Source organism: Pogona vitticeps, chromosome 3 (genome assembly GCF_051106095.1).
Source record: "Pogona vitticeps strain Pit_001003342236 chromosome 3, PviZW2.1, whole genome shotgun sequence".
Lineage (NCBI taxonomy): Eukaryota > Metazoa > Chordata > Lepidosauria > Squamata > Agamidae > Pogona > Pogona vitticeps.
This window is the reverse complement of record NC_135785.1, coordinates 25,971,215-25,997,430: the sequence shown is the minus strand read 5'-3', so window position 1 is coordinate 25,997,430 and position 26,216 is coordinate 25,971,215. Positions and strand designations below refer to the sequence as shown.

The following is a 26,216-nucleotide window of genomic DNA, read 5'->3' as shown; positions in this document are numbered from 1 at the left end:
ACAAGTAATTAGTCACTTTATAAAAAACTGGCTAATGCTAATATAATCCCTATGAACTAATTGGTCAGTGGGTGGGAGGTGTGTGAAACCTTAGAAAGAGGTGTGCTTCTACATTTCCACTCAGAGAGGGAGGGAGTTGGAAAGGGCAGGAGCTGGTATTTCCCTGGAAGATGATATGGGCTGTTCTCACCTTCATTTAGATAATGTATTTTCAATATGTTTGTGCAGGAGGAGCAATAGAATGATGAATTGTGTATTTGTACCTGAATTTGTATTTTAATTTAAGATCTCAAAATCTGTACAGCCAGCACTGTATTCAATTCATTTTTTCTGCTCCACATTGCCTGTCTTTGACAGGTACACCATTCTGTAATGGCTGTTCACTTTGGCATTAGGAAAGTGCATATTAGAGATGGGCACGAACTAATTCAGCCCAAATCAGAAGTGCTGCGCATTTCTTCTCCCCACCCCCAGCCGGATGCCCCACTCACAAGCCTCTATGCACCGGCCAAGTCGTCTTCCTGGGCAGCTGTCCACTCTGGACAAAGGAAGGGATTCCCTTCCCACCTCCTGTGGCATTCCAAACATGCACCTCCCGCTTCCGCATCTGTGGTTGGCTGCTGCAGGAAGTGGGAAAGGGGAGTCCCTACCCCTGTCCAAAGTGGACAGCTGGCCCAGGATATTCAGAGGCTCATAAGTGGGGCATCCAGCTGGGTTAGTTGGTGAGAGGATGGAGAGGGAAAACACATGGCACCTGTGATGCTACACAAACAAATTTTGCATCTCTTATGACACTATAAAGGTACGTCCCTAGATTTCAGGTTTGGGCCATGGCATCTCAGGAAATGGGATGCTGCCGACTTGACAACCCACGCTGTGCGTCTTGCATGTCTCAGAAAGGCATCCTTATCAGCTGTGTCAGGAGATACCAGGGATAGAACCCAGGCCACTTTGCATGTAAGCCATGCATTGTGTGCTTCTGTCTTATAGCCCAGTAATCCCCAACCTTGGGCCTCCAGATGTTCTTGGACTTCAACGCCCAGAAACCCTGGCCAGCAGAGATGGTGATGAATGCTTCTGGGAGATGTAGCCTGGAGGCCCAAGGTTGGAGATCACTGTTATAGCCCATCCCTTTCTAGGACAAAGGTTTAAAGGCAATGAGTGGCAAGAATTTCAAACAAAGCAAACCGAGGGGAAATGAGCACCAGGAATTAAATAAATGAAACTATTGCATAACTAATTTCCTATGTAATGTAGTGGATAGAGTGACAAACTAGGACTGTGGAGAACAGGGCTAGAATCCCTGTTCTGCCATGGAAGCTCTCTGGGGGAACTGGTAAAACCATTCATTAAATATCTCACTTACCTTGAAAACCCTGTTAGGGTTGGTTTTGACTTGACTGCACCAAACACACACATATTGCATAAATAAATGAACTGTTCCTTACTGTTCACAGTCATAAAATTGTAGAAATATTATCATGAAAAGAGAGAAAAACAAGCAACCAACTGGAATATCATTAGAGTCTTAGGAACATATCCCTTGTTTTAAAATTAGGTTAACAGAAGTAGGAATAAACTAGATTATGAGCCAGGCTCAAGTTTCAAGTTCAAGGCTCAATGTCAAGCAAAGTGCAAGTGGAGTTAGGAGAGAGAGAAAAAAAATGGGTTGGTACTGAAGCCTTAAAATCTGCAGGTCACAGGCTTATAGATGGTCTGTGAAAATAGGTTGTGGGCTTATTCATATTAGGCTCTCCTGGCTGCAGTGCAGGTTACTCATAGAAGGAGAAATATGCAATAGCCAGTTGGTGTGAAATTGGGTCTCCTGCTTTCAGCAAAACACACAGGTTCCCTATTAGGTAGAGCACTGGTTCTTAACCTTGGGTTACTCAGGAGGTTTGGACTGCGACTCCCAGAAGCCTTTACCACCAACTGTGTTGGCTGGGGTTTCTGGGAGTTGCAGTTCAAAAACATCCGAGTAACGAAGGTTAAGAACCACTGAGGTAGAGAACACAAGCAAATGAAAATATAGCAGTTTTTTATTACACAAAAGACGGACCTCTTGGCCAGTTTTATGTGACCAAAAGGAAAGGTAAACATATCAGTATTAGCTGAAGCAGTGCATTAAAGACATTTACTGTCCAAAAAAGAGTCCTATCTTCAGTTCTGCACAAATGTCTTACACAATCATGACTTACAGCTTGAAGTCTCAAAAATGTTTTTTCCCTGTATCAAGACAAAACACACACACACACACACACACACACACACACACACACACACACACACACACACACACACACACACACACACACACCGTTTGAGCAGGTTTCATCCATAACCCCTTGCTGTCAATCTGAGTTTCACAGGCCACCATCTGTCCACAGAGTGCTGTGAATGCTACCAATCAAAGTTAACAATATAAGATGCAAAAGAGGCAGTCTTGTTGCAGCCTGACGATTAATCCATCAACTAACTGCAACTATCCCATGCAGCCCTCAGAGTACAACAAGTGACTGGCTCAAACGTGGAAGTCCTCTTCAAGAAAGGCTATCCCAGGATGACTTCATAGAGACAAAGACCTCAGCAAAAATGCAAGTTTGTGCCACATACACACATCTGTGCATAAGTTAAGAAGCCTATCTATGAGAATACATGATCGCTCATCCGCTCCTTTTAAAACAAAAGAAAACAACTGACTAGTACGTACTGGCTTGGATCTAGATTTGGAGCAGATTCACTGCAATCAAGGGAACCTGGTCAGAGCTAGAATAAGTCCAATTATTTTAAATAGATCTGCACAGCCATTGGCTAGATCTAGTAGATCTTACTGGTATACAATTGTATCTAGAAATGGTCATGCAAATGCACAGAAAAAAATTAGTGTTTATTATGAACTGCTGAATAGCACTTCTGCATAGTTTTAGAACTTTAATAGTCATACTAATGATCTGCATGTAAGTGTGATCTTTGTTGGTTTTGCTGCAATAGACTCACATAGCTACTCTTCTGAAAACTAAATATTTCCCTCTCCAGCTTATAAAGAAATTTCTAGTGGAAGGATCATGATAAAATCAACTAGATTTACAGCAAAATAATACCCCAGTGTCTCCACAGAATCCTCTGATTAAATACTGTACTGAAAAAATCTGAGCTAATCGAATTAGTGTTTGCCAACTAATAGATGGGATAAAATGTCTGTAACAGAACGCCCATGACCACACCACTGTAAGAAGTGGGGGGGAAAGAAGAATTTCACAGCACATACAGAAAAAGAGTGACTATTCCCCAAGAAATTTTTATACAAGCTAGTGTTTTGAATGTAACTCGTCTTCCACATAAGGCAAGGTTTAAACCTTCAGTAACTTTGTGTTGCCCTGATAGCCACAAACTGAGTTTTTGAAAATTACTTTTTTGCACCAGAACTCCCAAAAGGCTTCCACTAACTGTGGAAGCTGGAGGATTTGGGGACTTGTCATCCAAAAAAAAAAAGCAACTTACAGTGGTGCCTCGCTTAACGAGTGCCTCGCTCAACAATGAATTCGCATAACGATGGCCTTTGCTGGAAATTTTGCCGCCTCACCTAACGATGTTTCCTATGGGGGATTTTTGCATAACGATGTTTGGGACCTTGCTTCACTTAACAATGACAGTTTTAGGTCCCCTGTTTCGCTTAATGTTTTTTTTGACAGCCCTGTTTTTGCTATTTTAAAAATATTCTAAAATGTTTAAAAAATGTTTAAAATTCTTGGAATCGTTAGTGCACCTAATAAAACCTTCATTAAAGTAATTTGGCTTTGTTCTGAGTCTTTTTGAATTTTTGGTGATTTTTTTTCACCATTGAAATGTATTGAATAGGCTCCTATTGGAACGGATTAACCGGTTTTCAATGCATTCCTATGGGAAATGGTGTTTCGCTTAACGATGTTTTCACATAACAATGTTTTTAATGGAACCAATTAACATCATTATGCGAGGCACCACTGTACTTGAATCTTGCTGATGGTGGTAGCAGTTACAGAAAAATAGTCTCCATCTTTATTACTCCTGTGTACCAACAAAGATCACATTTACATGTAGGGCTTTACTGAAGTCCAAATTGCTAAATGAATCAGACTGATTCAGAGTGATTTGGCAGAAGTCCAGACTAGTTATGGGCAAAACTTCAGCTGTGCCGCATTGTACGAAGCCCCTCACACAGCACCACAGGTGCCACACATTCCCTCCACCACCACCGGTCAACTGCTCCACTCACAACATCACAAACTGCTGGGGTCCTCCTTCTCCAACAGTGCTCCAGTCTGGGCATGAGTTTGGGTTTTCCTTCCTCGCCTCCTCTGGCAGCCGACCAATCAACTCAATCCTGATCCCACCTCATTGTCTGAGTGGTCAGCTGTCAGAGGAGGTGGGAAAGGCAGCTGGAGCTCCTGCCTGGAATGGAGCACCACCGCAGAAGGAGTACCCAATGGCATGTGACAGATTGTGAGTGGGCTAGCTCACTGGTTCTTAACCTTGGGTTACTCAGGAGTTTTGGGCTGCAACTCCCAGAAGCCTTCACCACCAGCTGTCCTGACTGGGGTTTCTGGGAGTTGCAGTTCAAAAGCATCCGAGTAACAAAGGTTAAGAACCACTGGGCTAGCTGGCCGGGGGGGTGGGGGGGTGGAAAGAGGAAACACGCAGCAGGGAACTTCATGAGATATGGCATGATTTAAGTCGTGCCCATCTCTAGTCCAGACTGAACTAAAATGAACAAATTCAGCCCTGGAGTGAAATGAACTTACAAATTCAGATTACAAATACAGATCAGGACACAAATTTAAGTACAAATTGAAGCAGATAAGAGTTCAAATTTTTTTTTTTAAAGCAAACTCTAAACATGCCTAGTATGCAAACAAGCTGTGTGACATTTGGAAGGCCTTTTCACCTCTTAGCATCTATCATGTCTCCAGATTTCATACACAGCTCTATGCAAATACCAACAGTCCACTCATGGGACCATGAAGAATTTATAACAAACATGTCAAAATCTATTCAAAGAGAAGTTAGGCAGTGCTTCTTATTCTACAAATAACATTCTTGTTTATGTGAGCTAAACAGTGTTGCAGAGTTTTGACTTTCTGGTAAAATTCCCTGCTTGCTACACAGAAGTACAAAAATCCAGGGAGGAGAATAGCTACAAGTTCTCCAGAGTCCATCCCTTTCTCATTAACTGGCACTTGAAGTCTGAATAATTCACTCTGAGGCATTGGTAGAAGAATGAATTTAAAACCCATTTCTTTCCTTGCAGTTGCTTGAAATTAGATTTGTATACTACTTTCTTCACTGCACGCATACTAGAAATCAACCAGCAATTATATTAGTGAGGATGGAGACAAACTAGGAAAATGTTTCTTAGAGGGAACATTATTTTCTTTACACTTAGGAGCAGGTTCATGTTTATGCAGTTTAATGAAGCAAGTGTGAATCTGTGCCGACTGATCCCAATCTATGTAAATCCTCCACCCAAGAGTTATATCACACTAGTAATCTGATCTGATCAAAAAGCAGTGCCCCAAGCCAAGAGTGTGATGTCTCACTACACCATCTAGAAGCCCAAAGGCCCATGTGGCTAGTGCTGAAGGATACAGGCCTGACCTGGAGAATTAAATGCATGACTAGCTAAGATCAATTCACAGCATGTACATGATTGTATGCAGGGTCAACCAAAAGGGATACTCCTCCCTGAAGCACAGTGTCATTAGGCAAGACAACAATTTCGCTTTCTCTTTTACTGGGTCTTTTAAATGCTAAAGGAGTGAAAAAGCTGTATACATTGCCTGACCTGGCTAGGGAACAGCAAAGTCCTCTGCAGCAGCATCTGAACTCCTTCCTGGGTCCAAGTAAGGAAGTGTCAGGACTTACCACCATCCCTGGTACAGCAAGGGAATCAACCACAAAGTAAAATAATTGTCCCCCCCCCCACATCATCGTGAAGAGCAAATGCAGAGAAATGAACACAGTCTTGGACAGAGACCTGAATTCAAACTGCTGTTCAAGCCATGATGCTCACTGAGATACCTCCAGTATTATCTTTCTGTCTAGCGGAATGTACGTAGCTGTTGTAAAAATAAAAAACAGGGCAGCATGTAGGCTTCCTTGTAAATTAAATATTTAAATCAAGATTATGGATCATGATGGAGGAGGAGGAGAAGTAAATATGAATAAATCACACCAAGTTATCCAACTGAAGAAGAGATTATCAGTGTCAGTGGGAAAAACAAAGACAATCCTCATTTCACGTTTACTTACGTATTATTTTTTACTGTATTAGACTACAACTTTGAATCCCAGCTAGTTTTGTCATCAGCTTCACACGATAATGTGATTATCTTCACAGAACACGATAACCTAGGAATTTCTCGTAAAAACACAAAAGAACTGCAAAACAGTTGCAACAGGTTTATTTCCTCATATTACAGAAAACACAGAGACTGAATGACAAATGGAATCCACAGATCAAGAGCAGAATCTTAGCAATATACTGTCAGCATTACAACAACCTTAAAGCCACCATGAGTAGTGGAGTACAGTGGTGTCCAGCAAGACGATGTTAATTCATTCCACTGAAATCACTGTCTTGTGAAAAGCGTTTCCTGATTGGAACGCACTGAAATCTATTTAATGCATTCCAAGGGGGGAAAATCGTTGTCATTCTGCGAAAATCGGCCATAGGGAAGCCATTTTGCGAAGTGCCAATCAGCTGTTAAAATCGCTGTCTTGTGAAGCATCGGTCCCGAAAACACCCATTTTGCAAAGCGCCAGTCAGCTGTTAAAATTGTCGTCTGCGAGGCACGGACCCAAACATTGTCCAGCGAAAATCGCCCATAGGAAACACTGTTTTGCGAAGCGCTATGCAGTGGTGTCGAACTGTGGCCCTCCAGATGTTCTTGGCCTTCAACTCCCAGAAATCCTGGCCAGCAGCGGTGGTGGTGAAGGCTTCTGGGAGTTGCAGTCCAAGAACATCTGGAGGGCCACAGTTCGACACCACTGCGGCTATAGTGATCGCAAAAACTCATCATCCTGCAGATTCATCATTTTGCGAGGTCATCATCTAGCGGGGCACCACTGTATGGTGAGATAGCATTAATAGATATGCTAAGAGTAGGTAAAAGTAATGATAATGTGCCGTCTTAATTCTGATTTACGGTGACACTTTTCAGAGTTTTCCAGGTAGCTAATACTCAGAAGTGGTTTACCATTCTCTTCTTCTGGGAGCGTCCTGCAACTGTACAGCTTGTCTAAGGCTACACAGGCTGGCTCTACTCTCAGGAGACACAATGGGGTATCGAACTTCCAACCTTATACCTAAACCACTCAACTATTCAGCCAACTCATAAAGAAAAGGTGGGAAAGCTTTCAAAGAACAGGTGCTTTTCCTGCAACTTTGGTTTGTGTATATAAGGAACATTTCTACTTTTTCTTATCACACTACCTGCTTTATCACTCTGATTTTCAAAGATCAACAAGCCTTCGGCAACAAGAAATGTAATTGACCAGAAACATCGTCAACCCGTAATGGTATATAAAGGTACGTGGTGGACCAGTTTATGGGGCAGGTCCATTAGCCCCTGCACTGTTTCAAGGAACAGGCTGTTCTAGAAACTCTTGGCTGCGATATATACCTCCCAGAAGGGAGAGAAGAATGCTCACCAAGAAGGCAGAAAACTAAGCCTTAATCTGTGTCTCATCTCCTTGCTAAGGTTCAAAAAGCTTAGCCGCATTAAAATGAGATACTTCCTGGGAGAGGAGATAAGGAAGCTCATCCCTTCTCCCACCCCGCCACCCCCTGCCTTTTGTTTCAGTTCTACCAGTCAAAATGAATTGCCAGACCAGCAGGGAATTCTATTGATTGGCACAGATGGCTATTTACTTCTCCCAGGGGCTGAGCTCTCAAGCCTGTGCTTCCCAAGTAGAACAGGCAAAGCGTGAAAGCACAGCACATGCTCAAGTCAGAGCCAGAGCGCCTTGCTTTTTGGTCAATATATTGCAAAATGCAGCAGTAGAACCCAGGAGCTGGAACAGAGCCAAGAGTAATGCTGTAAAATGTCAGCAGTGCTGTAAAATGCCACATCACCAACATCATCATCTTTAAACTGCATGGAAGTGTCTGGTTCCCATATTCTAGTTTTCTCCCAATGGACCTGGTGCCTAATTTGTATACAGTGGTGCCTCGCATGACGATGTTAATTCATTCCAGCAAAATCGCTGTCGAACAAAAACGTCGTCATGTGATTTTAAAAAGCCCACAGAAACACATTAAAACCCAATTAATGTGTTCCTATGGGCTTCAAACTTACCGTCCAGTGAAGATCCTCCATAGCACAGCCATTTTCGCTGCCTGTGCAGCAAAGAATCAGTCCCAGAAAAGGGCGGCCGGCCATGTTTTTCACCCGGTGGCCATTTTGAAACCGCCGATCAGCTGTGCGAAAATCATCGCTTTGCGATGATTGGTTACCGAAGCAGGGAACCAATCATCGCAAAGCGAATTCCCCCCATAGGGAACATCACAAAAGCGATCGCAAAAACATCAACGTCGTGCGATTTCGTCGTCAAACGGAGTGCTCGTAAAGCAAGGCACCACTGTATTATGCAAATGTGTGTATTATGAAAATCATGTGACACACCAGGAAACCTATAGGTCACCTACCCCACTAACTGCTAATTTGTTACTTCGAATCACCCTTTTCCAACTTATTGGAAAATGACCAGGTGTGATGAAGCAGTGGAAATGAACTCCTGCAGCATTTTAAAGCAATATTTAAGATCTCTAAGGATCAAAAAGTAAATGGGAGTTTTATACCCCCCTGCTTTTCTCTCTGTGTAAAGTGCATGTGAGGCTAAGAAGCTGATTGCAGAAGCAACACTGGAACGTTTTAAAAGGTGATTAAAAACATTCCCCACTCATTATTTTTGCAGATTTGTTATCTGTGATGAATGGTCAATTAAGAGCTATGGAGTTTACAAAACACCTGTTCTTCCTTATTTGTTAGTATGGACAATCTAACTGCCTGCAATCTTGATCTCACCATATGGGGTGAAAGGTTAGCCAGGGAGACTGCCATGATGATCACCTGAACATCCAAATTTGCCACTACCACATCTCATGAAAGGCAGCCTCAAACTGATATCGTCATTGCTGAAAGGGGCTGGTGTAATCTCTGCAGTTAATGTGGTGACCGAAAATTTCAACAGTGATGCGTTTTTTGCAGCCAATGGCTATTTCACAAAAGTATGTTGGTCTACCTTCATGCTGAGATGATCATGTTCTTCAATGCTGAATTTGAGAGATCTTTTGGAGGATGCTTTCATTACTGTAACAACTGATTGGTGTGCTGGATCCCACTGTCTTTAACCACCACACTAGCATATATATGAAGTGCTTAGACAACAAGATTCCTAGCAACACCATCAGTTATGGATCCTGTTTCCTCCTACAACAGCCAACCCTTCCTTTAAGCAAAGAATCACCTCAGATGTCAGCAATGACAGGCTCCAGATGTTTCTTATAAACCCCCTGGTGATTTTCCTGGTTTGTATACTTCACACAACTGGTCCTACCCAGCCCTATACTAGTCTGCTGTTTTCGGCTGTAGGGCAGATCCAACTGCCATTGCTGAATTACATTTCAACTGTCCTGCTGGCCACTGTACACGCAAGACAGACTTGTTCTTTATCTCAGACAGCAAAATGTCTTGGACTGGCTGTGCCTTTCAGCATCTCTGGTAGTACGTGCTTTCTCTCCTTATGTGGGGCATCCATCATCATCTCATTTTAATGTTCTGAAGGACATTTAGCCAAATACACCACAGCCAGTCGTGAGAATGCGTATTCATCTCCTTAACTGAGAAAACAATACAAAAAGTATATTTTTTAAAAAAAAGACCAGCCTATATGTTAACAATTACCAAAGATTCAGAAATGAAAAATAATAAAAACCAGTGGTAAAACTTACTTTTTTTGCATTAAATTCTGCAGCCAGCCTTGGGCTAACTGCACAGTCATAGGATGGCTTCAGAAGCAGGGAATGGTAAACTACTTCTGAGTACTTTCTATCTAGAAGAAAACCCTGAAAAGGTCACCAGGGGTCAGAACTGACTTGATGGCACACAGTTATGAGCTAAGCTTGATAGCTCAGTGGTTTAGGGGTCTGACTGTGAAGCCAGAGGTTGGGAGTTCAATTCCTCCCAGGAGTAGAGCCGGACTGTGTGGCCTTGGGCAAGCTGCACAGTCCCAGGGCATATCCAGAAGCAGGGAACAGTAAACTGCTTTTGGGTGTTTTCTACCTGGAAAACCCTGGAAAGAGTCACCTTAAATCAGAATTGACTTTGCGGGCCATGATTATTACTGTAAAGAGCAAACAACACCCCAGCAGCATATCAGTTGTAGTGGCTGATCACACCTTTTTTTGTATGCACCTGGCACTCATCCAGCAAACACACACCTTGTTGATTAGGTTCAGCAACTTCCAGGGTTACTGTTTTATATACAGTGTATATATGTGTCTCCAACAAAATTTGGGCCTACATTTATTTTGCTCTGATTACTAGTAACATTGTGATTCGATTGCCAAATTATTTTGCAAAGGACTGCTGAGTGTTGACTTAGAAACTTCCTTGAAACAGGACATTATAGACAAGTGACTATCTTTGAATTTGAACTGCCAAGAATACAGCACCACCTTTTCAGAATTTTAGGTATTTAAGGTCCTGTATGAGTTTTAGATACTGTATTAAAGCATTATGGCACCATGTTTAGTGATCATTATAAAGAAGCACAAGTAAGCTAACATGAAGACAACTGCATATGCAATCGCTCATGCAATACTTAAGAGGATGCTGTAAGGAGAAAGTGTGTACAACTGTACGTCTTGCTTCTAATAAGAAGCAGGTAGTGGGCTGAAGGCTAGAAGAGAGTGTGTAGAGGAAGTTCTAACATCAGCCTGCTCTGTGTTAAAGAAGACACTGGTATGAAACCTGAACACAAAGTTCTCTCTCGGCTGCCAGGAGTCACAGTGACCCACAGATAATTAAACAATACCAGTGTAACGTCTTTCAAATTGGTACACCCAAGATGGCTGTGCATCATTTTGTTTTTTCCAAACAGGACTTCTGCTAGAGAGAATCTGTTCGCTCTAAAACTCTGCTGAAGATGTTGCTTGGTTGGCCCCCTGCACATTTGCAGAAAATTAAAAGGAGGGCATGGTCCACTGAGCCATGAAATGTAGCAGGGGGCTTTATGCCTGTCATCTTTGTTCAGACTCACTTACTGCACAGCATCAATGGGATAGCAAATGGGGGAAGGAGGCATAAACTCTTTGGAGACAGAGTGGAATGTAAATATAACAATTAATCACAATCAGAACACTCAGTGTTGTGCACTGGGTGGAGTGATGGACTAGGATTTAGGAAGCCTGGGTTCAAATCTTCACTCGCCCATGAAAACTTATTTGGAACTAATGTAACCACTCCTTAGATATTTCACTTACTTTGAAAGCCCCATCAGGGACACTATAACTCAGTTTCAATTCGAAAGGACATACAACTCAACCACATTCTAATCCCAGTGACTTGCCTGTAAAAACACCCTGCCCAACGTAACACCAACACAGTGAAAAACCTCAGTGCAGTTACTCTGGATTACACTATTTGGCAAGCAGCTGAGAAAGCATGAAAAGTTGTACAACTGATGCACACAACCTCCTGCACAAACAAAACTGTACAGTGGTGCCTCGCTTGGCAAGGATAATCCGTTCCAGCAAAATTGTTGTAGAACGAAATTGTCGTCAAGCGAAAGTAAAAATCCCATTGAAATGCATTGAAAACCGGTTCAATGCGTTCCAATGGGCGAAATACCTCAGCGTCCAGCGAAGATCCTCCATAGGGCGGCCATTTTCCGGTGCCTGTAATGTGAGGAATCCGTCCTAAAACACAGCAGGGAGCCATTTTGCACAGTGGGCGGCCATTTTGAAGACCCGATGATCAGCCGTAAAGATCCTCATTAAGCGAAAAATCGGTTCCCAAAGCAGGGAACCAATCGTCGTAAAGCGGATTTTCTGTATTAAAACATCATTTTGCAATTGCAAAAGCGATCACAAAAACTTCATCATAAAGCGATTTCGTCGTCTAACAAGGTAATCATCAAGCGGGGCACCACTGTATTAGAGTCCATCCTTCTGCTAGCTAACTCTATAAAGATGCAACCACTATCACAGCAGGCCTTGTCCCATTACTGGATCCAGGCCTTGCTTGGATCACAGGTGAGAAATAACTGTCATTGTGTTAGAAGAAGGAATGCATTATATTTAGTGGTCTATAAAGGTATCAACTGCTCTTTCATTTGTATTTTGAAATGACCAGCATCTCCCTTTCATTTCAATGGCTTAAGAGTCAGTTTCACAAGAATGAGGCGGTCTCCTCACAGGGGGTGGGCGGGCACAGACAGTTACCAAGGGAGGTGTAAGCCTGCCTCATTTTCCTGGTATATTGTGGCTGAAACAGATGGTAAACACACACAGCTATAGAAAGGGCAGTTGTGTGTGTCTCCTTTTACACTTCTGCCTCCCTGGAGTCCCATTCCTCCTTCGGGGTCTTAAACAGAGTGTCAGGGTGTGTGGCCATACTGCTTTCTTTTCCCCTTCCCCCTAATTGCTTGTTTCTGAGGTAATGATGACACCAGTGAACAAAGTATCAAACCATCTGTCCTTGTTTTTATTTAAAAAACAATAACACTTCTTGCAGGGTTTCACAAACTAACAAATTTTATTATTTATTTATTTATTTAACTTAATTTTATTTATATCCCGCCTATTAAGGCATAAAACTTTGTAGACTAAAGCCTAATTCTGTTTTTATTAATATGGGATACATAGAGACCGTGTTTGTTTGTTTGTTTTGTGGGGTTTTTTGTGTGTGTTTTTTTAGTGCACTGGAGGACTTGAGTACCTGTACCCTTACAGCACAAGGAAAAACAGCCTACTATAACCACATTTGACAGCCATGATACTCTCCCTGTCTCCCTGTTGGTGGTCCAGTAATGGGAAAGGCAGGCGCAAATAAGGAAGTCTCATGGTGTCATTGGGAGACCTCCAGAGGCAACTTGCCCAGCTCCTCCACCCCACCCTCTCTTCCCACCCACCTCCAAATAACCTCTCAGTAAAATCAAACCTCTGTTGTCTCTCACTGGGCAAAATAAAAGCAGGGGGAGAGGTAGGAACACACCCTTCCTTGCAGGGATCCCCTACCTCTACACCCACTGAAAAGGGACAAAGATATTTTATTGCTACTTTCAGAAATCACATTAACTAACAAAAGGCACTGTAAGTGAAGGGGAGGCTTATGGGCCTGGCCATGGCTAAAACAGGGTGGGAAAGCAATGAGAAGATTAGTGTTTTATTAGGCATTTAAAGTGTCAGCCATCAGAGATGGGGAGCAAGGAAAAAGAGAGGACATTGACTACACCTCTTGCCAGTGAAGTGAGTGTGGAATTTTTCAGGAGTGGCATACAATGTCAGTGGCTGTGATTTCTCAACTTATGCCAGTTTACAGCACTTTCAGGCCCATCAATTCAAAGTTTTGTAGCACATGGATCCACAAAAAGTCAAACCTATGAGAAACAGGGCATTATCCTGTTCCCATAAATATTAAGCAACACAGTTGCTTGCTCATGTACTCGGGGAGAGGCTGCGGTTCACAGCTGGCTCAATGAAAACATAAAAATCTTCCTGAACAGTACGTACCCATGCCTTCTCATTCACTACACTGCTTCAAAGTATGTGAGATGTTCAAGGGGTCGTTTGCCACTGCTACTCCCCTCCCCCCAATGGGCCAAGCAGAGATTCGCACCCAGACCTGTCTCCTCCTACCATATTCACTGCGCCACTCTGGATCTCCAGGACAAAAAAGGTGGGTCTGAAGTAGAGAAAGGGCAGATGAAATTCTCCCCAATGGAATCATTTTGCCACCAAACATCAAAAGCACCACTTCATTCTTTGCATGTCTAGGCTGGAGCTAGCCCTGGTGCAACAGCTTTAAAGCAGGGTATGTAAAGTAACTTTATATATCCCCTTACATCACTGGCCAGAGGTAACAGCAGAAACTTGTGGCTCACCTAGAAACACTGCAGAATAGATAATGAGCTTTCTACCCTGTCCTAATGCAACAGCTCATATTGTAGTCATTGGATATTACAGTATTAAAAAGGAATAACTTCCTCCCATCACATATACTTCAACCTTGAGGCAATGACAGAGCCCTCCATCATGCCATTATGCCATCTCCAACATATGTAGGGTGGCATCTGTGCCTCTTCGACAGGGGCTGGACTTGACGATCCAAAGGATCTCTTCCAGCCCTGCAGTTCTAAGATTATTATTAATTATTATTATCTAAGACAGGTTTGTCTTGTGCCAACTTTGAGATTTTTTTCAATGCGGTAGCAAGCCTTTTTAAATTTACTTTGAATTTGAAGTCATCTAGCATAGTAGACTTTGCTTTTATCACACTTGTTGAATGTTATGGCCAGAGTTTAGGCTGAGTCTAACTGCTAACCCCAGTCAGAGCAGACACACTGAATCAATGGGATATAACTTCATGCTGACTTTGCAAATCCCATTCATTCATAGGACCTTCTCTACTTGGAACTAAAAACTGTATTTATTCCATGTCCATTTTTTTAAAAAAATATTGCTTTTCTAATTTAGGTGTAATCTTAGGGGACTGCTTTTTATATTATTCTTATTCTTATTCAAAAACACTGAGTACAGTCAAAATTATATAAAAAAACATTGACTGATAGTATTTAACGGATACAAGTTTTAACCAAAAACCCAAGTATCTGTTAAATATAGGTGCAGTATTGTTGTTGTTGTTGTTGTTGACATAAAATACCATAAATAAATAACTAACTCAGTGGCACAGCACAGCTTCACAAAGAGGAAGACCCCCGTCATCTTTGGTTCAAGAACATAAAAGATCTGGAAAATATCTGACAGTCAAAGCAGACAAGCTATGAGTTTGATCAGCGATGGTGAACCCATGGCATACATGCCACAGCTGGAATGCAGAGCCCTTTTTGCCAGCACACATGCCATAAGTTGCCGGATCGCTACTCTCTCCCTCACACACACACAAAGTCAAAGCTGAATCTGGAGCAGCTGGCGCTGGCAGCGGATCCGGAGTGGAGTCTTGAGGCACCTCCGTGCCAGGATTCCCTCTTCCAATGCCACTTCCGGCTCTGCAACTGACATTTCCGGTTCCGCTGCCGCTGCCCACTGGGTTCCCCCCCCCCAGTTTGAGCATGCGAGCCCAAAAAGGTTAACCACCACTGAGTTAAACGAACAACTCATTAACAGCCTGCCAACAAAGAGTTAATGCTTGTTGTCCTATGATGATCATGTGACCAGGTTTTGTACTCAATATGTTACTGGAGGCTTAAATGGATCCACAAACTAATCAGTGAGGCCTACATGTGCCTTTGCACATGCTACGCAGATAGTGAGCGCTGAAATACTAGTCATTGCTCACTGACATGTGAAGAGGTCATTCATCCTAACTGACAGTTACAACAAAACAGATTTACATTTTAAGATGCACAATTTGATTTTTTCATCCAACACAACCCAAGAAGAACCACCAGTATTTGTAGGAAAATGTTGCCACAAGTGTATATATTCATGAGGTTCACTCACAAGCAGCATGTTAAGATTAGTTTTTGCATTTGCCATATATTTTAAGCAAATGAAAAACCTACACTGGGTGCAAGACAAACTTTTAATTAGTAACCATAGTTTAATAGATCTAGTGTGGTGTAAAGGACAGAGTAATAAACTAGGACTCAAGGATTTGAATCCCCACTTGACCATCAAAATACATGGGGTGGGGAGTGGAACTGGTAAAACCACTCTTGAAACATTTACTTTGGGAGTCCTGTAAGAATTGTTATAAGTTGATTCCAACTTGAGAGCACGAAACACAATCATGGTTTAATTCTATATATTAACAGTAGTTTAAAAGTTGCACTACCCACTTAGGCAAAACAAGGTCTTGTGGCACTTTGAAGGCTAACAAGATTTATTTGGCACAAGCTTTCATGGCACATAATCTGCTTTTTCAAATAGCTGGAGGACAGCCTCAGTAGACAGACATATATATAAACATGAGGAGGAAGGAGAAGTGAAATAAAATAGAAATGCAAAAGGCCCAGCATGGCAAATTGTCTCAATAGTGGTAATTATGGGCAGTTAACAACCATGGGCTGGGCAGGTTTGACTCTTAATGGTGGTCATTAAGATTTGTTCCAAGGTCACCAATAGGTGACAAGTACATCTACCCATAGATAAACAAATTAACACATGTAAGGTGGGGAATAGACTGTCTTGGGGGTTAAAGCCACCCAGAGAGCAAGTTATCACTTGCTAAAGTGTACACACCTGCTGTTTGCTGATGTTTAAAAATAACAACAATCATTACTACCTGTTTCACAGAGGACAAGATCACCTCAGTCTGTATTCGCGAAGGCTTTCACCCGGAATCTAATGGTTGTTCTAGGTTTTTTGGACTCTTTGGCCGTGTTCTGAAGGTTGTTCTTCCTGACGTTTCACCAGTCTCTGTGGCCAGCTATTTTGCCAAGCTACCAACTACTGGTTAAATGCCTTCTCCCACTCTTTGATTTTCCCAGCTGTCACACTGGGAACTATTTCACTAGAAATTGAGGCAGAAATGCTTTTTTTAAAATAAGAATCTGCGATATCAAAACAAAACAAAACCACAAACTCAATCCCTTTTGGAGTAAATGTGAGAGTGGCCACCAAACATCAATATTTTTCAAATACCACTTAAAAGAGGGGATGCTAAAACTGTGAAGGAAATATTCCAATTGTTCATTCACTGTTGATTACAGCACAATTCACAACCTGATGAAATTCAAATGTACCCACTAATACTAAGTTTGTTGGGGCTAATACTGGGCATTAAGTATTGGTAGTGGGCATTTTCTATAATTGCAGGGAGCAATGTTTTGAACTACTGGATAGCTCAGTAGTTTAGGTATCTGGCTGCAGAGCCAGAGGCTGGAAGTTCGATTCCCCACTGTGCTTCCTTGACAAGGACTAGACTCAACAATCCATAGGGTCCCTTCCAGCTCTGCAGTTCTAAAATCTAAAGACTAAAACAGCAAAGAACCTATAATCCATTGAATGGGGCCCAACAAAAACAAGTGACAGTATAAGGAAAGGATGTGGAATGTACTAAACCATCTAGATGTAGTTAGATTACAACTCCTGTCATCTCATACCACTGACTATGTGGTGTAGAGCTGATGGTATTTACAGTCTAACATGATCGAGGATACAGTAGTGCCTCACTAGATGATGATAATCCATTCCACTGAAATCGCTGTTTAGCAAAATCATTGTCTAGCAAAAAGCATTTCCCCACTGGAATGCATTGAAACCTGTTTAATGCTTTCCAATGGGGAAGAATTGTCATTGTCTAATGAAGATCGGCCATTGGAAAGCCACTTTGTGAACCGCCAATCAGCTGTTTAAATCACTGTCTTGCAAAGCTTAGGTCCCGAAAACACCTGTTTTGCAAGCGCGGAGGGAGCTGTCAAAATTGTTGTCTAGCGAAAATCAGTTTGCGAAGCAGGGACCAAACATTGTCCAGCGAAATTCCCCCATAGGAATCACTGTTTTGCAAATTGCTATAGCGATCGCAAAAAGTCAATGTCTAGTGAAAAAACTGTCATGCAGGGTAACCACTGTCCTGTATTCTCTGACAATGGAAAAGACAAGAAGTATAGGGATTACCCTGTTTCTTGACATGGCCCATTCTCTGCTAACCAGCAGCTTGGCATAGCTTGGAAGCCATGAAGCCTCAATGTGTGCAGGGCAGAGATCTTTCTGCCCTTGCTGATCTCTATTCTGTACTAGTGAGAGATGTGTCTTTTTCTTAAGACTCTTAATATAAACTGTAACAAAAACTGTATTTGGTTCATTTTATTTATATTCTGCCTATCTCTTGGCTTGGGAGCCAAGGTAATTTACGATGTACTCCATAAATGGTGGCTGGAAGCCAACAGGTATTTGTATAACTTGCTGAGGCTAACTGAAGCCAACACACAAGGTGCCGTGGGGTGGGGGGGAGAGAGAGAGATCTGAGTCAAGTGCCTGGTCATCTGTCTGACTGCAAGATCAAGATGTGTCCATCAGTTAGCCATGGCAAGTTATGCAAACTTTGCAAGAACACCCAACATCAACATGACTGATATCTCTCAACAGCTGGTATAAGCGTAAAACAATACAGTATAAATATTACAAGAGCACTAATATGAAAATAGCAAAACATCTCAAAACTAAACATCTCAAAACATAATAAAACAATTTTAAAAACTGTGGCAATAATGAATAATGACATTACTGCAACTCAGAATTGTTATTACCTTATTGTATTTGTTTTTCTTATTTAAATTTTTTCATACTTAGACTCAATGCTGTAATTGGGTCAATGTTATAATGCACTATTGTGATTATAACTATTATACAGTGGTGCCTCGCTAGACAGTTACCCCGCATGACAGTTTTTTTGCTAGACATTGACTTTTTGCGATCAAAGCGGCTTTCCTATGGCCGATCTTCACTAGACAACAATGGTTCTTCCCCACTGGAAAGCATTAAACAGGTTTCAATGCATTCCAATGGGGAAATGCTTTTCGCTAGACAGCGATTTCAGTGGAACAGATTATCATCATCTAGCGAGGCACCACTGTATTTTTGTTTTTATCAACATCTTAGAGAACCAGTATTGTGGAAAATGTGATACACAACTAAACTGTATCTATCATAAAGAAAACTGCAATGGGACCCCTTTTTATGGATATTAAAGACCATCATTGATCAGATTGTTTTTGAGGCTTTAGCTTTTTTCAGCAACTTATTAATGCTGAATGCAATGTTTTATTCCTACATGTTTTAAAGTGTTTCTGCTGTTAATGTGGTTATGGTTAAATGTGCTACAGTTCCTTGGGGGCAATACACATACCTCTCACTGCAAACAGAGAAATATTTTCAGTTTTGATGCTTCAGGACCACAATCTTCTTAGAATACCGGCCTCTCAGGGTAAGAGGACACAGGCATTTACTCTATTGCCTAGGCAACCCCACAAGCTGCACTGGCATTCTTAACATAATGAATCTTGCACATCTAAAACCCCAAACCATCAGCTGATGTCAGCTCTACAGAAAATGTACTGAAAAGAAATGGGGCAACAGGAAAATACTCTTCAACTATTAATTTTTTCAATGCATCATTTATGCACAAAAGATATACAGTACAAGTCTTCTGAAATGTATCTTACAGGAGAATTTTACTAGTGGCAAACAATGCAGGGATTATTTCCACATAAAAGCATGAGAATTGGACTTGAAGGCACTCTGACCAGCTATTGAACTCTGAACAATTGTTGACATCCAAAAGGGAGTTTCTTTCAAAATTTCTGACTTGGCATCAGCTGCCTGGATAGCTCTATCGGGATTCCAATCATAGTTCTGCAATCCTTGAATTTTCCTTGCTTCCATGCTAAGGTAAACTTTGGCATATGAAAAGAAAAAAATCTAACAGAGATAAAAGAGATGAGAAATCCAGAAATATTTTAAAGTGTGCATATACATAAAAACAACAATAAATAATAGTTAACCATCAAATCAATTCCTACTTATGGCAACCCTTTCCACAGTTCTCTAGGTATAGAGATGATTTATCATAACCTCCTGCTGGTAGCACTCTGACTATACAGCTTGCTCAGAGCTATACAGGCTGGCTTTTCTCCTAGGAAGTGCAGTGGGGAATCAAACTACGAATCACTGACTGCACAGGAAGGTACCCAACTCACTGAGCTATCCAGCCAGCTATGCTTACCCTGTCTTTATCTGTCAGGTAACCAGGGGAGAACACAACCGTTCTCCATCATGGCTGTCTCCACATCTTCAGAAGAGAGGTTCCTGCTCAAACATACGTTATCCAGACAAGCAAGAGCCCAAAAAGAGAAAGTAATGATGGAGAGAGGATAGGTTTTCAGTTGCTAGTCTGATAAATAAAAGCAGAATAAGTCACACCTGAATAGGACTTCAGTGAAATTTACTTCTGAACAAATTTGAATAACAGTCGCCCAAATCCTCATGCCAGCTATGCTAGAATAACATCTAGAGGCACACTGTATTAAGAGATCAAAGCAGGCGTTATCTGTTGCATATTCTGTTGTGCAACTCAGCAAATACTTGATAATGTCAACAGTTATTTCTTAACTTGGGGCGATGTGCCCCCAGACATCACACCATTTTTGTAGCTGTGCAAGAGGATTTTGGCCACAGCACAGTTAGCACTTTATAGGCATTCAAACACTCTTGAATGCCTGTAATAGGCTAAACATGTGAGACACTCTCTAAGGTTCTTGCCTCCCTCGCTGCAATCACACCCTTCAAGTGGAGAGAGAATTTTTTGAAGAGGTTCTCCCTGTAATGCAAAACAGTGAATACACACAAATTCTGGCTACATGTCGGATTAGTTTAATATTTATTCCCAGTTTTTCTATTAAAACAGCATGACAACACATCACACCACACAATAATACAGCATGACAGAAATGATTTCAATGATTCCAACAAAAGTTTTCTTTAGTAAAAGTAGCAAAGGCCTGGATACTGGCTTCAGTGATCACAAAGCTCTAAATAAAGATACCAGTAAACTCTTCAATTGTTGCTGCAGTCCCAGCCTCCCCCCAAACTCTCTGCTCTTTGCAATTTATTTCCAGCAAGCAACAGAAACCCCATATTCAATGAGAATCAGAAAGACAGAGCCAGTAACTAGGCACAAATTCAATCAATATAAATTGAACTTCTCACTGAAGCTAGCAGTGCCAAAGAGACACTAAACTTTCTTCTACAAGTTTAGTGGAATCACAGAAGGTCCTTCTGTAGCTGGAGGAAACACCAATTTATTTAGAATATCACACATTCAGGATCAGAATACATTTTGCTCTCCAGTCCCACCAGGGTTGCCAGCAAAAATCAAAAAGGCTGGTTGTGCTCAAGTTTACCGCCCTGGCAATCGCCAGCTGTCAGTACAGTCCCTAACAAGTTTACAAGAAGCAGTGATGCTTATCTATGCCAACTGATGCAAAACTTAAAAAAAAATAAAGCCAACAACAAAAGTGCACTTGCTTGATCATTCCAGTGACTGGCTACTGGGAAGAAACAAGAACAAAGGCAGAGCCTAGCCAAGAACAAAAACTATTGACACTAGAAGCTAAGCATATTGACATGCACCAAATGTAATGCTGTTTGGTCAACAAGCTTGGCTAGCAGGGACCAAGGCTTGGTTTAGAAAGACAAGGAAGTGTTTTCCTTTAATGGCTCTCTTTGGATTCAGCTTCAGCTCTCCAGAGCTTTAGAAAGGCAGGAGGAGAGGGGATGCCAAAAGGAAAAGCCATCAAGACACTTTCAAAAGGTTAACCTTTTGCTCTGTGTCTGCCACCCATAACTCATCTGTTTAATACATAAGTGGATCTGGAAACTCCACTAAAGTCCCTATAAGTTCAGTGGAACTTGAAGGTGCAAAACAACAACAACCTTGCAGGAAAGGGGAATTTTGAAATTACATTTACTCTCTTAGTAACTTTTTAGTTTCCTTTAAGAAAAAAGATCACACAGCCACACTTGCAGATCAATCAAACCCATCACTTCTGGCTCTGTTTACACAAAGTTTCATTTAATACCTATTTGAAACTGAATAGCCAAGAAAAGCCCCCCTCCACCCCCAAATAGCTCCCTTTTGAATGGACAGTCAATTCTAAGCCAGAAGCTTGCTTTAAACTGCTATTTTTAAAAGACAATGTATTATTTTTGCAACCAATTCCACATGTTTATTTAGAAGTCTCACTTAATTCAGCAGCACATACTTTCAATAAAGGCATCTATATAAAAGCATGTGTATATATATATATATGGACTTCTCAAGTGCCATAAAAAGCATTCCTGGAACTTACATTGCTTTTTTAAAAAAACAAAGCAATAGCTTCAGTATGAAAGTTAAGAAGAAAACAGATGCCAAAGGGAAAGTTGCTATCCAAAGCACACTTATAAGAGACCTTCTTCCGAGTAAGCATGTAAGGGAAATATTCTAAAATTGCAGTCTGTGCTGCTAAAAGTTGCATAGAACCAAATTCTAGCAGCTATATCAAAATACTAAGACATGTACATTTAAAGCAATCAGATCCTGTATCAACATATTTATCTATGCACTCATTTGCATACATCTTAGTAGAAAACATACATGCACTCACACGCATGCACAAAGGGAAAAATATTCATGACTTTTTCCCACTTTGAAGCAATGTTAAGGAAATTGATATATACCAATTGCCTCTTAGGCATCCTACTGAAGTCAGTGGTAGCTGCACTTGATGGAGAAATCAATAGAATTGCTTCATACATGGACTATCGGGTAGTATTTCCATACTCTTCTGAAGTCACAATATTTCTTTACATATAGTTAGTTTACATTCCTGTAACCAACAGCTTTGAATTTATATGCAGCATGCAGACATCCAAAGCTAGATACATCAGTCCTTTTTGTGATTTCTGTTGAAATCAGTGGGTTCTCCTTCCAAGCAAGCAATCTTAGAATTGCATTGGTAATCATTCATATGGCACTTCTATCAATGCTCTACGAAATTTATCACATGCTTACCCTGCTCAACAATACTCACAGCTCACTTACTCCTTATTTTACTGATGGAGAACTGAGTTTAAGAGACATTGATTCTTCCAATCACTCGTGGTGCTATGACAATGATAAGGTTTAAGTTCAGTTTTCCCAGATCCAAGGTGAATTTGAGGCCACTGGCCTAAATTTAAACTTGAGAAACCTGGAGTTCTCTGACAGGAAACCTACTCTACTAACAAACCTTATGTAAACTTCAAATGCTAAATGAAAGAGTTTGAAAAAGTAACTTTCAGCTCCCAGAATCCTCCAACCAACACAATGCAGGCTGAAGGATTCTGGAGTTCTCTATATAGCCTCAATCCCACTGACCCTAGCTAGAGTCGGCCCATTGACTCCACCAGCTCTACAAAGTTTTCTTTACCACTCCGTAATTGATGCAATGGATCGGCGCTAGCTGGGAGTCAGGAACTGGATTCAGGCCAACAAAAGTAACTTTTCCAAGTTCTCTTAAGCGAGCGCTTGTGCCAGTCTCTGCAAGACAGATGCTCTTGGGTTGTGAATGAGTCTGAGCACGGTTATCACACCCTGGCTTTGAGGGGTGTCTCTTCAGGACATCGGCCAGCTTAGGGCTACCTCCCCTCCCCCTTATTGTGGGGCGAGGGGAGGGCTGAGAGTAGGGAGTGGGTTTGCTAAAGAGAATGGCTCTTCTTGGGATGAGGGGCGGAGAGAGGCTCCACCCGTCGATCCTTTCACAGAGAGAAGCCCACGCCAATTGATTAAGCCCAGAGGAAAGCTGAGAAGGGGGGGTTAGAGAGAGAGAGAGAGAGAGACCCCTTGTCCCAAGAGGCCGCCCGATGACCCTTTTCCTGGCTGGAATCAGGGACGAGCTGGGAAAACAGATGGAAGACAATAAACAGCCGCAACCACCCCCTTCCCCCCTTTCCCCTTCCCGACTTTTGCAAGACCTGGTCTGCAGGGACCTTAAAGTCTCCTCTCTCTCTCTCTCTCTCTCTCTCACACACACACACACACACACACAGAGAGAGAGAGAGAGAGAGAGAGAGAGAGGTTGCAAACACCGGTTTCAATATTTCCCACGGCCGCGAAGCTAGGCACACTTGCATGGGAACGAGGGGCAACGGGTGCAATTGGTCTACTCGGCAGTAAGGCACGAACACACCTCGCGGGGTTACGGATCAGAAAGGCAACATCCTATAGACAAGGACGAGACCTGAAGCCCGGCGTTCAGCGCCTTCTCGGCCCCCAGAGGCTGTGCTGCAGCATCCGCACGCGCGCGCAACCCCCCCCCCCCCGCGCTCCAGGATTTCGGCCACATGGCCCGGGGAGGCTCCCCAGAAATTAAGGGAGCTCCTCTTGGTCCCGAGGGGACACGCGCAGGTGGGTGGCCTCCGATGGAGTCTGCCCCATTCAGGGGTGCAATAAGGACAGCGCCCGGCTCTCCTCTCCTCTCCCAAGGATCCTTGCCCGGAGAGGCACGCACGACCTGTAGCCTGAATGGAGGTCGTGCCGCTTTGCATCATCCTTCCTGGATAGAGTGGCCACCCTCCAAAGTGATGTTGAGAAAGGATACTGGGAACTGTAGCCCCACATATCTGGAAGGTGCAGCGAGGTCAAGGAAAGGTTGATTTCCCCCCCCCCCCCAAAGTTCACACGCGCGCTTCCGACTGCTGGCTAAGACTCTCAGCTCAAGCCAGCGCAGCGGCAGGTGGGATTCGCACTCACCTCCCGTTCCAGGTGTCTCCTCCCCGTCTTCCCAAGCGGCACCGCCGGGGCCCTTCCTTCCTTCCCGCAGGGCAAAGGAGGAAACTCTCGCGCCCACACCAGCTCCGCTCCGCCGGCTGCCGCCACAACCTGCGCTCTCGCATTCAAACCCACAACAAGCCACCCCCGACGGTGCTGAGGCGGGAGGAGAAACCCGGCCTGGAGCCCTGCGGATGGGAGTTACCAGCGCAGGGCGCAAGGGACCGCCTCGCTTCCCTCCCCCCCCCCCGGTCAGGCAGTCGCGTTGGGGTTGCCTTTCATCTGCCAGGTGTCAGAAGCCCCAAAAGTGCCTTTCCTTCAGGTCCAACCCCCAGTCCAGTCATTTAATCCTGGAGGAAATAAACTCTCAGTACCAACCCCGTCTGTGCCAGGGAGAGCTCACTTCTCACACCAGAAAAATTCTTACCTCTCAAAGGTGCCGCAATACTTTCTGGGTGGTAATGGATTTACTTGGGGGGGGGGACTTTTTATTCTGAAAGGTGACACAATACAGTATATGATTGTTTGAAAGAGATTAACTTGCTACTTCTCTCTTTGCACATTTCAGGAATAAACTCCAGATTAAGCCCAGGGTGGTCTGCGTGAAGAGTTCTCTGGAGCCTGAGCTTTCTTGAGTCCCTTTAGTTCAATCCTGGCACTCTTTCTCAGCCTCATCTGCTTCACAGATAAAATGGGGACACTTACTATGTACTAGCCCAGAGTGAGGGATACTCAGTGTGGTGTAATGGATGGAGTGAAAGACTGGGACTCAGGAGACCTGGGTTCAAATCCCCACTTCAAGTCCATGGAAACTAAGTTATTTGAGTGGCAAACCCACTCCTTAAATACCTCATTTACTTTGAAAGCACTATTAAGTTTGCCATAAGTCACTTCCAACTAGATGGCACATCAAAAGGAGGACATATTCTCCTACACCTTGCAAGAGTTTTGTGGAAGACAGAATGGCCATTACCTCCAAACTCTCTGTGAGCTTCCATGGCCATTGTTGTTTAGTAGTTAAGTCATGTCCGACACTTCTTGACCCCATGGACCAGAGCACGCCAGGCCCTCCACGGCCATATAAGGATTCAGACAGAGGTTTCCTGAGTCCTAGTCCATCATTCTGTGCACCACACTGACAGCTCACTAGGATTATTGGAACCCTGGACTGACGGTAGAGCAGAGGTGTCCACTTCTGGTCCTCCACATGCTCTTTGATTCCAGCTTGTGTCAGCCATACCCAATGTATCTAGCAGTGAGGAATGATGGGAGTCCTTGACCACCCAGAAAACCAACATTATCCAGCCCCCACCCTTAAAGTTCTGTCATTTTGATTTATTTGAATTATTTCTGGCAATTATTGCTTCTACTTTACATAAAATTGTTTCTGGAAAACTGTAGCATTTGTGTTCGAGACAATTAAAAAAAAGCCTTTCAGTGCAACACATTGCTTTGAGCAATGCATTGTGAACTCAAAGATGTGTAAGCTGTAGGGATTAGGATCAGATACCAGCTGATCTCAGAAGAGGTCAGAAAGGTGGAATAAGGAGAAGGAGGAGCCAAGTTATGACAGATCCAGCTCTGTTGAGGCCAGGGATACAGCCACAGCGCTAGTACAAATATAGAACAGAGCAACGACGATGCTAAATAATTTCCTACATCCTTTGGCAGGGAAGAGTTTGGATTTAGCACAGCTAGTCT

General features: G+C 42.7%; 1 protein-coding gene across 2 annotated transcripts in view; it reads right to left on the bottom strand.

Moving 5' to 3' along the window:
* The window catches only part of PLCH1 (phospholipase C eta 1), a 167,225-nt gene extending 142,605 nt beyond the window's left edge, over nt 1–24,620 (bottom strand). For both annotated transcript variants that reach the window (XM_020781938.3, XM_072996102.2), the window contains exon 1: nt 24,498–24,620. The gene's annotated coding sequence lies outside the window, so the exon portion shown is untranslated. The remainder of the gene's footprint in view (nt 1–24,497) is intronic.
* Nucleotides 24,621–26,216: the final 1,596 nt, after the last annotated feature.